This window comes from Leucoraja erinacea, chromosome 19 (genome assembly GCF_028641065.1).
Source record: "Leucoraja erinacea ecotype New England chromosome 19, Leri_hhj_1, whole genome shotgun sequence".
Lineage (NCBI taxonomy): Eukaryota > Metazoa > Chordata > Chondrichthyes > Rajiformes > Rajidae > Leucoraja > Leucoraja erinaceus.
The window spans coordinates 3,234,951-3,247,921 of NC_073395.1; the positions used below are offsets into that span (position 1 = coordinate 3,234,951).

Genomic DNA, 12,971 nt, shown 5'->3' on the forward strand with positions numbered 1-12,971 from the left:
AGCTGTGCGACCCGCCGCTGCTGCATCCCAGGAGGCAGCGTAGACAAAGAAACACGGCCTGCAGGGAAGGCTCTTGTCGAAGAAGCCTGCCTGACGTCAGCTCTCCCTCAGCCTGGCAGATTCATGGAAAATTAAACATTGATATTCCGCAGGGCATCGATGTGTAGACATCGTGGGGGGGGATAGACAGGGTGGGCAATAGACAATAGACAACAGGTGCAGGAGTAGAGGCCATTCGGCCCTTCGAGCCAGCACTGCCATTCAATGTGATCATGGCCGAATTAAGGGGCAGAAGTTTAGGGGTAACATGAGGGGGAACTTCTTTACTCAGAGAGTGGTAGCGGTGTGGAATGAGCTTCCAGTGGAAGTGGTGGAGGCAGGTTCATTGGTATCATTTAAAAATAAATTGGATAGGCATATGGATGAGAAGGGAATGGGGGGTTATGATATGAGTGCAGGCAGGTGGGGGACTAAGGGGAAAAAAAAGTTGTTCGGCACGGACTTGTAGGGCCGAGATGGCCTGTTTCTGTGCTGTAATTGTTATATATGGTTATCATCCCCAATCAGTGCCCCGTTCCTGCCTTCACCCCATATCCCCTGACTCCGCTATCTTTAAGAGCATCTCTTGAAAGCATCCAGAGAACCGGCCTCCACTGCCCTCTGAGCCAGAGAATTCCACGGACTCACCACTCTCTGTGAGAAAAAGTGTTTCCTCGTCTCCGTTCTAAATGGCTTACTCCTTATTCTTAAGGACAAACTGTTTCACCCAGGGTTGGGGTACCGAGATGTGCAGGAAGGAACCACAGGTGCTGGTCCAAACCAGTGACAGACAAAAGGCTGGAGTATCTCAGCGGGACAGGCAGCGTCTCTAGAGGGAAGGAATGGGCGACGTTTCGGGTCGAGATGTCTGAAGAAGGGTCTCGACACGAAACGTCACCTATTCCTTTTTCTCCAGAGATACTGCCTGTCCCACTGAGTTACTCCAGTGTGTGCTTGGCTTGGTACAAATGTAAAACTGTCCCTAGCGTGTGTGTGGGATAGTGTTAGCGTGCGGGGATCGCGGGCCAGCACGGACCCGGTGGGCCGAAGGGCCTGTTTCCGTGCTGTATCTCCCAATTAAACTAGACAATTCCTTTTCTCCAGAGATGCCTCATGACCTGCTGAGTTACTCCAGCATTAAGAATAAGCTGTAATTTCATTTGCTATGTCGCTCTTCCAGCGAGATGCTAAATGCATTTCGTTGTCTCTGCACTGTACACTGACAATGACAATTAAAATTGAATCTGAATCTGAATCTAAACCATTTAGAACGGAGATGAGGAAAACGTTTTCACACACAGAGAGAGTTGTGAGTCTGTGGAATTCTCTGCCTGGTGGAGGCCGGTTCTCTGGATACTTTCAAGAGAGAGCTAGATAGGGCTCTTCAAGATAGCGGAGTCAGGGGATATGGGGGAAGAAGGCAGGAACGGGGTACTGATTGTGGATGATCAGCCATGATCACATTGAATGGCGGTGCTGGCTCGAAGGGCCGAATGGCCTGTTCCTGCACCTATTGTCTATTGTGTGTCTACAATCAAGGACCACATGCCCCATCATTCATCAGAATTGCAGATTCTCAGCACCAGCGTCTTTTTTCCATATTTAATCAGCTGAGGTCCGGCCTTTGCTGTCTGAATGATCATAGATTGATTTGTTTAATTGCTGTTATGAAGACAGATAAATGAAACGCTCTCCCAACCGCGGCGACCTGTTAATGAAGCCCGCACTCGGGAGTTTGAAACGCAGAAATGCTTCTTACAAATCATTAGGCAGGATAAGCAGATGGGGCTATTTACTCGTGATGAAGACAACTATTGTTCACAGACTCTCTTGCTTCCAGCAACTGTTCCTTTGTAAAGGTTGCTCACAGTAAAATCAATGAAGTTGTCAGGATCTATATCTAGAGAGAAATTTGATTAACAAACATTTGGTTCATTTCCTCTGCCTGTAGGTCATAAGGAATAGGAATAGAAGAATTAGGCCATTCGGCCCATCAACTCTACTCCGTCCTTCAATTATGGCTGATCCATCTCTCCCTCCTAACTCCATTAGACATAGAAACATAGAAATTAGAAATTAGGTGCAGGAGTAGAGGCCATTCGGCCCTTCGAGTCTGCACCACCATTCAATATGATCATGGCTGATCATCCAGCTCAGTATCCCGTACCTGCCTTCTCTCCATACCCTCTGATCCCTTTAGCCACAAGGGCCACATCTAACTCCCTCTTAAATATAGCCAATGAACTGTGGCCTCGACTACCCTCTGCGGCAGAGAGTTCCAGAGATTCACCACTCTCTGTGTGAAAAAAGTTCTTCTCATCTCAGTTTTAAAGGATTTCCCCCTTATCCTTAAGCTGTGACCCCTTGTCCTGGACTTCCCCAACATCGGGAACAATCTTCCTGCATCTAGCCTGTCCAACCCCTTAAGAATTTTGTAAGTTTCTATAAGATCCCCTGCTGCCTTCTCCCCGTAACCCCTGACACCCGTACTAATCAAGAATCTATCTATCTCTGCCTTAAAAATCCCCACTGATTTGTCCTCCACAGCCTTCTGTGACAAAGAGTTCCACAGATCTCAGCATGTGACAGTCCCGCCATCCCGGGAATTAACCTTGTAAACCTACGCTGGGCTCCCTCAATAGCAAGAATGTCCTTCCTCAAATTAGGGGACCAAAACTGCACACAATGCTCCAGGTGTGGTTTCACTAGGGCTCTGTACAACTGCAGAAGGACCTCTTTGCTCCTATATTCGATTCCTCTTGTTATGAAGGCCAACATGCCATTCGCTTTCTTCACTGCCTGCTGTACCTGCATGCTTACTTTCATAGACTGATGTACAAGGACCCCCAGATCCCGTTGTACTTGCCCTTTTCCCAACTTGATGCCATTTAGATAGTAGACTGAGACTGATAGTAGACTCCTCCAGAGATGCTGCCTGACCCGCTGAGTTACTCCAGCACTTGGTGTCTTTCTTGGGTATAAACCATTAGAGCAGGTCATTATTTCTTCTTGTACCTGAGTTTGACTTGGTTGTATCCATGTACGCATCTGTGATCTGTCTGGACAACAATGTCCATAAAACAATGCTCTTCCCTGTACAAGTGGCAATAATTAACCTACACCTACAGTAACGTTATTGGTGTGTGTAGTGGAAATGAGACAACCTATTGCCTTGAATAAGCCATCCAATTTGTTCCAGAGTCATAGAATGATACAGTGTGGAAACAGGCCCTTCGGCCCAACTCGCCCACACTGGCCAACAATGTCCCAGCTATACTAGTCCCACTTGCTTGTGCTTGGTCCATATCACTCCAAACCTGTCCTATCCATGTACCTGTCCAGGTGTCTTCTGCAATTTTCACATTTCCATATTTACCCAATTCTTTCGTATTGTCGACTGCGACATTCGCTGCCATCTCCATTCAGACAATGCCATTGGTTCCAGGAGAAGAATTAGGCCATTCGGCCCATCAAGTCTACTCCACCATTCAATCATGGCTGATCTATCTTTCCCTCTCAACCCCATGCTCCTGCCTTCTCCCCATAACCCCCTGACATTTACCTTTCACTAAACGTTATTCCCTTATCATGTATCTGTACACTGTGGACGGCTCGATTGTAATCATGTATTGTCTTTCCGCTGACTGGTTAGCGCGCAACAAAAGCTTTTCACTGAACCTGATAAACTAAACTAAATACTCAAATTAAATACTGTTTAAAAATTGTGATGGTATCCTCCTATGCAGCATGGAAACAGGCCCTTCTGCCCATCGAGTCTGTGCCGACCAGCGATCACCCTTTCACGCTAGTTCGATGTGATCCCACTTTCTCACCTACACACTAGAGGCAACAATCTTGTGATGAAGCCGATGACTCCAAATATAATTTCAACGAATGGAAAACCAACGTGTTGGAGAATCTGGTAAAGTGTGAAAAATCTTTGTGTCAGAGTTGAAACATAAACGCTGCTCCTGTGCCCAGCCGCTGAGTGCTTCATCATTTTCTGCCTTTAAATTATATATTTTAACAACTTGCCCTCAAATATAAATATAGATGCATTTTCACTCCTTAAGCCTCTCTGCTCCGGCAACACTTCAATATGTTGACCATATGTCTCTCATCATTCATAACTCAGGTCACTGGGGCACAGCGGTAGAGTTGCTGCCTCACAGGGCCAGAGACCCTGGTTCGATCCTGACCACGGGCGCTGTCTGTACGGAGTTTGTACGTTCTCCCCATGGCAGCGTGGGTTTTCTCCGGGCGCTCCGGTTTCCTCCCACATAGGTTTCTAAGGTAGACACAAAATGCTGGAGTAACTCAGCGGGTGAGGCAGCAACTCTGGATTGAAGGAATTGGGACGAACGAAGATTCAGACTGAAGGGTCTCGACCCAAAACGTCGCCCATTCCTTCCCTCCAGAGATGCTGCCTCACCCGCTGAGTTACTCCAGCATTTTGTGTCTACCTTCGATTTAAACCAGCATCTGCAGTTCCTTCTTACACAGGGTTATAAGTTAATTGGCTTGGTTACAAGTGTAAATTGTCCCTAGTGTGTGTGTGTGTAGGGTTGCGTTAGTGTGCGGGGATCGCTGGTCTGCACGGACTCGGTGGGCCGAAGGGCCTGTTTCCTCGCTGTATCTCTAAGCGAAACTAAAACAAACAGTCATGTTTCCCCGCGTAATATATTTATTTTAAACTAATTTACTGAGTTTGGTTAGTCTGATCCACATCGGCAGTCCATTCCCAAATGTTGTTTTAGTCTACAAACTGGGTACATGGTCTTGTGAGATGCTGAGGTGTGAGACATTAATCTGCATTATAAAGTGGCCCTTATACTGGCTGTTGTCGAGGATTACTGTACAGACACCTCCACTGGGAAGACCAGCCTCTCTCCACCGCCCGCCTGCCTTCTCACCCTGGTCATCAATGATGGATCAGTGCAGCTTTTAATCTGGCTGACGATTCCTGGCAAATCGGTCAACTCTAGTATCAAACGCCACCGAAAATGTCACACAACCCTGCATCCATCAATGCCTGCTGCCAGCTGACAGAACATTCATCAAAAGTTACACCAACACGATTACATTTCAACAATTCCTCTCTGGGTTTTGTTTGCTCCTTTGATATTTTTTCCACTACAATTTCAGAATTAAGGGACAGAAGTTTAGGGGTAATATGAGGGGGAACTTCTTTACGCAGAGTGGTGGCGGTGTGGAATGAGCTCCCAGTGGAAGTGGTGGAGGCAGGTTCATTGGTATCATTTAAAAATAAATTGGATAGGCATATGGATGAGAAGGGAATGGAGGGTTATGGTACGAGTGCAGGCAGGTGGGACTAAGGGGAAAAACATTTGTTCGGCATGGACTTGTAGGGCCGAGATGGCCTGTTTCCGTGCTGTAATTGTTATATGGTTATATATGGTTATATGGTAACAATTAGTTTAGTTTAAGAAGGAACTGCAGATGCTGGAAAAAAAAAATCGAAGGTAGACAAGAGTGCTGGAGAAACACAGCGGAAGTGAGACAGCATCTATGGAGAGAAGGAATGGGTCGAGACCCTTTCTTCAGAAATTAGTTTAGTTGCTGGGCAAGGTTTTCTCACCATCAATATTAGACTAACTGTCAGTTTCACCTTGTGCCTACTCTTAAAATATGTCTCCTGTCTGGTACCCCATTGCAGGCATTAGACTTAGTCTCTGGAACTGATGCCCTACGATGCTGAGAACTAGATTCTGCACTCTGTATCTTCCCCTTTGCTCCACCTATTGTACTGGAGTTTAGCTTGATTGCGTATATGTACAGTATTAACTGTTTGAACATCACGGAAATCAAAGCTTTTCACTGTAGCTCGGTCCACATGACAGTAAAGCCTGCTGAGCCAGAGGAAACAGAGTCCATACAATAGACAATTGATGTTCAAAAGTGATAGGGGAAGAATGAGGCCATTCGGCCCATCAGGTCTCTAATCCGCCATTTAATCATGGCTGATCTATCTCTCCCTCCCAACCCCATTCTCCTGCCTTCTCCCCATAACCCCTGACACCCGTACTAGTCAAGAATCTATCTATCTGTGCCTTAAATATATCCACTGACTTGGCCTCCACAGCCTTCTGTGTGGCAATGGATTCCACAGATTCACCACCCTCTGACTAACGGAGGGTGATATTTCAACAAGTTAATCGCACGAGACAGGAAGATTATCGGTCAAATAAGGTTAATTGCCTTTCAAGTAAGCTTAATCACAATTTTTTTTTTAAATAGCAAGCCCATGCGGTGAGCAATTCAGGTCCATATTGCACTGTGTCCATTGTTGATCTGCAAGCTTTAATTGGTGGAGAGGTCACGCCCACATCCCTGACAACTGTCTTAATTAGTTCCTTAAAGGGCCTGTCCCACTGTACGAGTTTACCCAAGAGCTCTGCCGAGTTTAAAAAAAACAAAAAACTTGTGGTAAGCAAATAGAATGTACGTAGCAGCTACGTCTGAGCTCAGGACGTCTCGTAGCGGCTCGTAACGCTAACAGCAGGTACTCGGGAAACGCACAGCAAAAGGATTTGAGTATAGGAGCAGGGGAGGTTCTACTGCAGTTGTACAGGGTCTTGGTGAGACCATACCTGGAGTATTGCGTACAGTTTTGGTCTCCTAATCTGAGGAAAGACCATAGAGGGAGTACAGAGAAGGTTCACCAGACTGATTCCTGGGATGGCAGGACTTTCATATGAAGAAAGACTGGATAGACTCGGCTTGTACTCGCTAGAATTCAGAAGATTGAGGGGGAATTTTATAGAAACTTACAAAATTCTTAAGGGGTTGGTCAGGCTAGATGTAGGAAGATTGTTCCCGATGTTGGGGAAGTCCAGAACAAGGAGTCACAGTTTAAGGATAAGGGGGAAGTCTTTTCGGACCAAGATGAGAATTTTTTTTTTTTCCCACACAATGGTGAATCTGAGGAATTTTCTGCCACAGAAGGTAGTTGAGGCCAGTTCATTGGCTATATTTAAGAGGGAGATAGATGTGGCCCTTGTGGCTAAAGGGATCAGGGGGTATGGAGAGAAGGCAGGTACAGGATACTGAGTTGAAGGATCAGTCATGATCATATTGAATGGCGGTGCTGGCTCGAAGGGCCGAATGGCCTACTCCTGCACCTATTTTCTATGTTTCTATGTGAAGTTTTTTTCAACAGTGTGAAAAATGTCCACGAGAGCCCCGAGTACCTACGAGTGGCTATTCCCGTAATTCCCCGAGTTCGAATCAGGGGAAACTCGGGAGAACTCTTGAATTACCTCGTACAGTGGGACAGGCCCCTGTACAGTATTACAACGGCACGTTAGATGCCCATTTGTCCTTGAAGTTGAACAGAGGGATACCGAGACTGGGTGACATGAATTCTTCACTCTCGAACCAGTTATCCTCAAGATTACGGAGAGTCGGCAAGTGAAGGAGGATTCTCTCGATCTTCTACAGGTGCACAGTACCGGCCGGTTGCATCGATCGTGGCCTGGTTCGGCAACGCGAGCGTCCAGGAGCGGAAAAGACGGTGACCCCAGCCCAGTCCATCACCGGCTCTGACCTCCCCACCGTCGAAGGGATCTATCGCAGTCGCTGCCTCAAAAAGGGCAGCCAGCATCATCAAGGACCCACACCATCCAGGCCACACACTCATCTCACCACTGCCATCGGGAAGAAGGTACAGGAGCCTGAAAACTGTAACATCCAGGTTCAGGAACAGCTTCTTCCCCACAGCCATCAGGCTGTTAAACACAGCAACATATAAGCTCTGAACTACAACAGATTATTATTATTATTATTGCACTGTATTCGTTATTTGTTGCATATGTACACACACACACACACACTGAACTTTTTTCTTCTCCCATTATGCACTAAGTTTACATATTGTGTTGTGCAGCAGCAAGCAAGAATGTCATTGTCCTATCTGGGACACATGACAATAAAACACTCTTGGCTCTAGTCTAGACTATAATGTTCCATTGTCAAGCATTCTCCAACATTCATCCACCGCACTCCAACTGTTTTCGATGGAGTATGGATGATGAAACACATTGCTAGCATGCAGGTTATTTCACACACGTGGGATCTTTACATCTTGGAATAGACACGGCGGATGCACAGAGTCCCACTCATAGAAACATAGAAACATAGAAATTAGGTGCAGGAGTAGGCCATTCTGCCCTTCGAGCCTGCACCGCCATTCAATATGATCATGGCTGATCATCCAACTCAGTATCCCGTACCTGCCTTCTCTCCATACCCTCTGATCCCCTTTAGCCACAAGGGCCACATCTAACTCCCTCTAAATATAACCAATGAACTGGCCTCAACTACCCTCTGTGGCAGAGAGTTCCAGAGATTCACCACTCTCTGTGTGAAAAAAGTTCTCCTCATCTCGGTTGTAAAGGATTTCCCCCTTATCCTTAAGCTGTGACCCCTTGTCCTGGACTTCCCAGACATCGGGAGCAATCTTCCTGCATCTAGCCTGTCCAACCCCTTAAGAATTTTGTAAGTTTCTATAAGATCCCTCTCAATCTTCTAAATTCTAGAGAGTATAAAACAAATATATCCAGTATTTCTTCATAAGACAGTCCTGACATCCCAGGAATCAGTCTGGTGAACCTTCTCTGCACGCCCTCTAAGGCAATAATGTCCTTCCTCAGATTTAGAGACCATGAAAAAACACTATGCAATACTCCCAGGTGTGGTCTCACCAAGACCCTGTCATCCAACTGCAGTCCAACCTCCCTTTCTCCTATACTCAAATCCTTTTGCAATGAAAGCTAACATACATTTGCTTTCTTTACTGCCTGCTTTCACCTGCATGCCTACCTTCAATGACTGGTGTACCATGACACCCAGGTCTCGCTGCATCTCCCTTTCCCAATCGGCCACCATTTAGATAATAGTCTGCTTTCCCATTTTTGCCACCAAAATGGATAACCTCACATTTATCCACATTATACTGCATCTGCCAAACATTTGCCCACTCACCCAGCCTATCCAAGTCACCTTGCAGTCTCCTAGCATCCTCCTCACAGCTAACACTGCCCCCCAGCTTAGTGTCATCCGCAAACTTGGAGATATTACCTTCAATTCCCTCATCCAGATCATTAATATATATTGTAAATAGCTGGGGTCCCAGCACTGAGCCTTGCGGTACCCCACTAGTCACTGCCTGCCATTGTGAAAAGGACCCGTTTACTCCTACTCTTTGCTTCCTGTTTGCCAGCCAGTTCTCTATCCACATCAATACTGAACCCCCAATGCCGTGTGCTTTAAGTTTGTATCTTGGAATAGACACGACGGATGCACAGAGTCCCAGACTCAATGTGCAGGAAGGAACTACAGATGCTACATCACACTGAAGATCAACACAAAATGCTGGAGTAACAAAATGCCCCAGACACAATGTGCCAGACAAATTGTCCCAGACACTCCGTCCCAGACACATGGTCCCAGATTCTTCGTCTCAGACACTCCATTCCAGACACAATGTCCCAGACACTTCATCCCAGACACTTCATCCCAGATTGGGCCCTTCTACACCCACTCCTCCCCCTTCACACATCTACTTAAAACAAGACTCCAGTCTGAAAAGACTGGACCCTTTCCCACCCACCCCTCTCCAGTCACCACTTCACACCCAATTACCCACACCCTCTGTGCTGCACAACATCACTTCTCCATCACCAACAATAATAATAGAAGAGGTGGAGAGGCTTTGCAGAAGACAGAAAATCCGGAAATCTCCAGAGCCGAACAATGTTTCACCCTCTACTCTCAAGCTCTGTGCCGAACAACTCGCACCGATCTACACAGACATTTTCAACCAGTCCCTGCAAACCTGTACCATCCCTGCCTGCTTCAAAGTCTCCACTATTGTCCCTGTACCCAAAAAGGCAAGGATTACTTGTCTTAATGACTACAGGCCTGTCACACTGACCTCTGTAGTCATGAAGACACTTGAAAGGCTTGTGCTGGCCAAGCTGAAAAATATCACAAACCCCCTGCTGGACCCTCTGCAGTTTGCATATCAGGCCAATAGATCTGTGGATGATGCAGTCAACCTGGGCCTGCACTTCATCCTCCAGCACCTAGACCACCAGGGGACCTATGCGAGGATCCTGTTTGTTGATTTTAGCTCTGCATTCAACACCATTGTGCCAGAGCTACTACACTCCAAACTTTCCGAGTTGACTGTGCCTGAACCCCTCTGTCGGTGGATCACCAGCTTCCTGACAGACAGGAAGCAGCATGTGAGGCTGGGAAAGCACATCTGGGACCCGCAAACCCTCAGCATAGGAGCACCGCAAGGCTGCGTACTCTCTCCTCTACTCTCTCTACACCAATGACTGCACCTCCACTGCCTCCTCTTTCAAGCTTCTCAAGTTTGCGGACGACACAACCCTGATTGGACTGATCCAGGATGGGGAGGAATCTGCCTACAAACAGGAAGTGTCACAGCTGGCGTCCTGGTGCCATTGCAACAACCTGGAGCTCAATGCCCTTAAGACAGTGGAATTGATTGTAGACTTTAGGAGAGCTCCCCCTCCCCTCACCCCACTCACCATCAACAACACCACAGTCACATCTGCGGAGTATTTTAAGTTCCTGGGAACCATCATCTCCAAGGACCTTAAGTGGGGGGCCACCATCGACTCCACAGTCAAAAAGGCACAACAGAGGATGTACTTCCTACGGCAGCTGTGGAAGCACAATCTGCCACGGGCAATGATGGTCCAATTCTACACGGCCATCGTAGAGTCTGTCCTCACCTTCTCCATCATGGTCTGGTTTGGCTCGGCCACCAAGCACGACACCCGGAGGCTGCAGTGAATCATCCGATCAGCAGAGAAGATTGTTGGCTGCAACCTTCCCTCCATTGATGAACTGTACACTGCAAGGGCCAGGAAGCGAGCGGGCAAGATCATCTCTGACCCCTCTCACCCTGGCCACAAACTCTTTGAATCACTTCCCTCTGGAAGGCGACTCCGGACTGTCAAAGCTGCCACAGCCAGACATAAAAACAGTTTTTATCCATGAGTAGTTGCTCTACTCAACAGCCAACAATCTGTAGCCTCCCTTTGATCTGGCATTTTGTTGGTTCACATGCTTGATCAATGGTGTTTTATCATTAATGTCTTAATATTATTAATGTTTAGTGTTTTCTGAGTCATTTGTAACTGTCACTGTATGTCATGTTGTCACTTGTGGGCGGAGCACCAAGGCAAATTCCTTGTATGTGAATACTTGGCCAATAAACTTATTCATTCATTCAGACACTCCGTCTCACACACTCCACCACACTCCACCACAGACACTCGGTCTCAGTGCAGTAGAGGAGCAGGGACTCCCTGGCTGGCAGTGTGGACACAGGTGGGGCTGCTAGAACAACAGGCAGTGAGATACAGAGAGGCAGCTTCACATCCAGTGTCTCCACGCTGCTGCTGTTGACACACCACAGGCAAGGGGGGAGCTCACACAGGAACATGCCCGTCTGCTCCCCACACCAACAACGACTGCTGTACCCCAAAACGTCACAACCCAGCAATACCCCCTTCCCCCACCCTCTCCCCACCCCATCTCCCTACCCCTATCTCCCCAGTCCCGGGGGGGATTGCCATTGCTTGCAAGGATGGTATACTCACAACGGTAAACACACACACACACATCATGTCTCTCCCTCTGTTTCTCCCCCTGTCCTCTCTCTCACTCTCCCCTGTCTCATTTTCTCCCCCCCCCCCCCCGGATCTCTCTCCCTCCCCCCCCCTCTTTCTCTCCCCCCGTCTCTTTCCTCTCCCCCCCCCCCCTCCCCTCTCTGTCTCCCCCTCTTTCTGTCTCTCTCCCCCCCTGTCTCTCCGCTGTGCGCCCAGGTGAGCCCAGGTGCAACAACCACCCGACAATCTCTCTCCCACGACACAACAGCAACCATCCGTCATCAATCTCTCTCCCCAGACACACACACACCCCACAAACCGCAAGACTGCCACACATTTACACACACACACACACACACACACACAGACAGACAGACAGACAGACAGACAGACAGACACACACACACACATTTATCACAGTGTATACCGCCCTCATGAGCCCCACCTGCCGTTGTTTGTTTTACCGAATAGCAAGAAGCAGCGGCTGGTGACAACAGGGCGCGATGCAACGGTGACAGGACACAGAGACACACACACACACACACAGATACAGACACTCAGAGACACACACACAGATACAGACAGACACACACACAGATACAGACAGACACACACACAGACACAGACAGACACACACACACACACACAGATACAGACAGACACACACACACACACACACACACACACACACACAGACAGACACACACACACAGACACACACACACAGACAGACAGACACACACACACACACAGACACACACACAGATACAGACAGACACACACAGACACACGGACACACACACAGATACATACAGACACACACAGAGACACACACAGAGACACACACACAGACAATGTACTGGCGGCCGCAGTCTATCCTTCATCGTGCCCAGGGCAGGTGGTGGAGAAATACAGACAAATAACCGGCTGACGACCCGCGATGTGACCGACAGTCGCCCCCTTTACATTGTGTGCCGTCTACTCACCTCGTCCGCTGTCGCCCTGCTCCCTGTTCACTGCTCACTGCTGGTGGGGAGTCTGTGTGATGGGACCTGTGCTGCTGCTGGCTGCCTCCAACACACTGCGCTCCCCCTCTTCTGTTCCTCTCGCTCTCCCCCCTCTCTCTCTCTCACTATATCCCCCCTCTCTCTATCTGTTTCTCTCTATTTATCTCTCTCTCTCTATTTCCCCTCTCTCTCTCTCTGTATCTCTATCCCCCTCTCTCTGTATCTCTATCCCCCTCTCTCTGTATCTCTATCCCTC

The 12,971-nt window shown here is 47.9% G+C and overlaps 1 protein-coding gene across 1 annotated transcript in view; it reads right to left on the reverse strand.

Moving 5' to 3' along the window:
* The window catches only part of LOC129706091 (synapsin-3-like), a 149,813-nt gene extending 137,084 nt beyond the window's left edge, over positions 1-12,729 (reverse strand). The window contains exon 1 of the mRNA XM_055650063.1: positions 12,695-12,729. The gene's annotated coding sequence lies outside the window, so the exon portion shown is untranslated. The remainder of the gene's footprint in view (positions 1-12,694) is intronic.
* Positions 12,730-12,971: the final 242 nt, after the last annotated feature.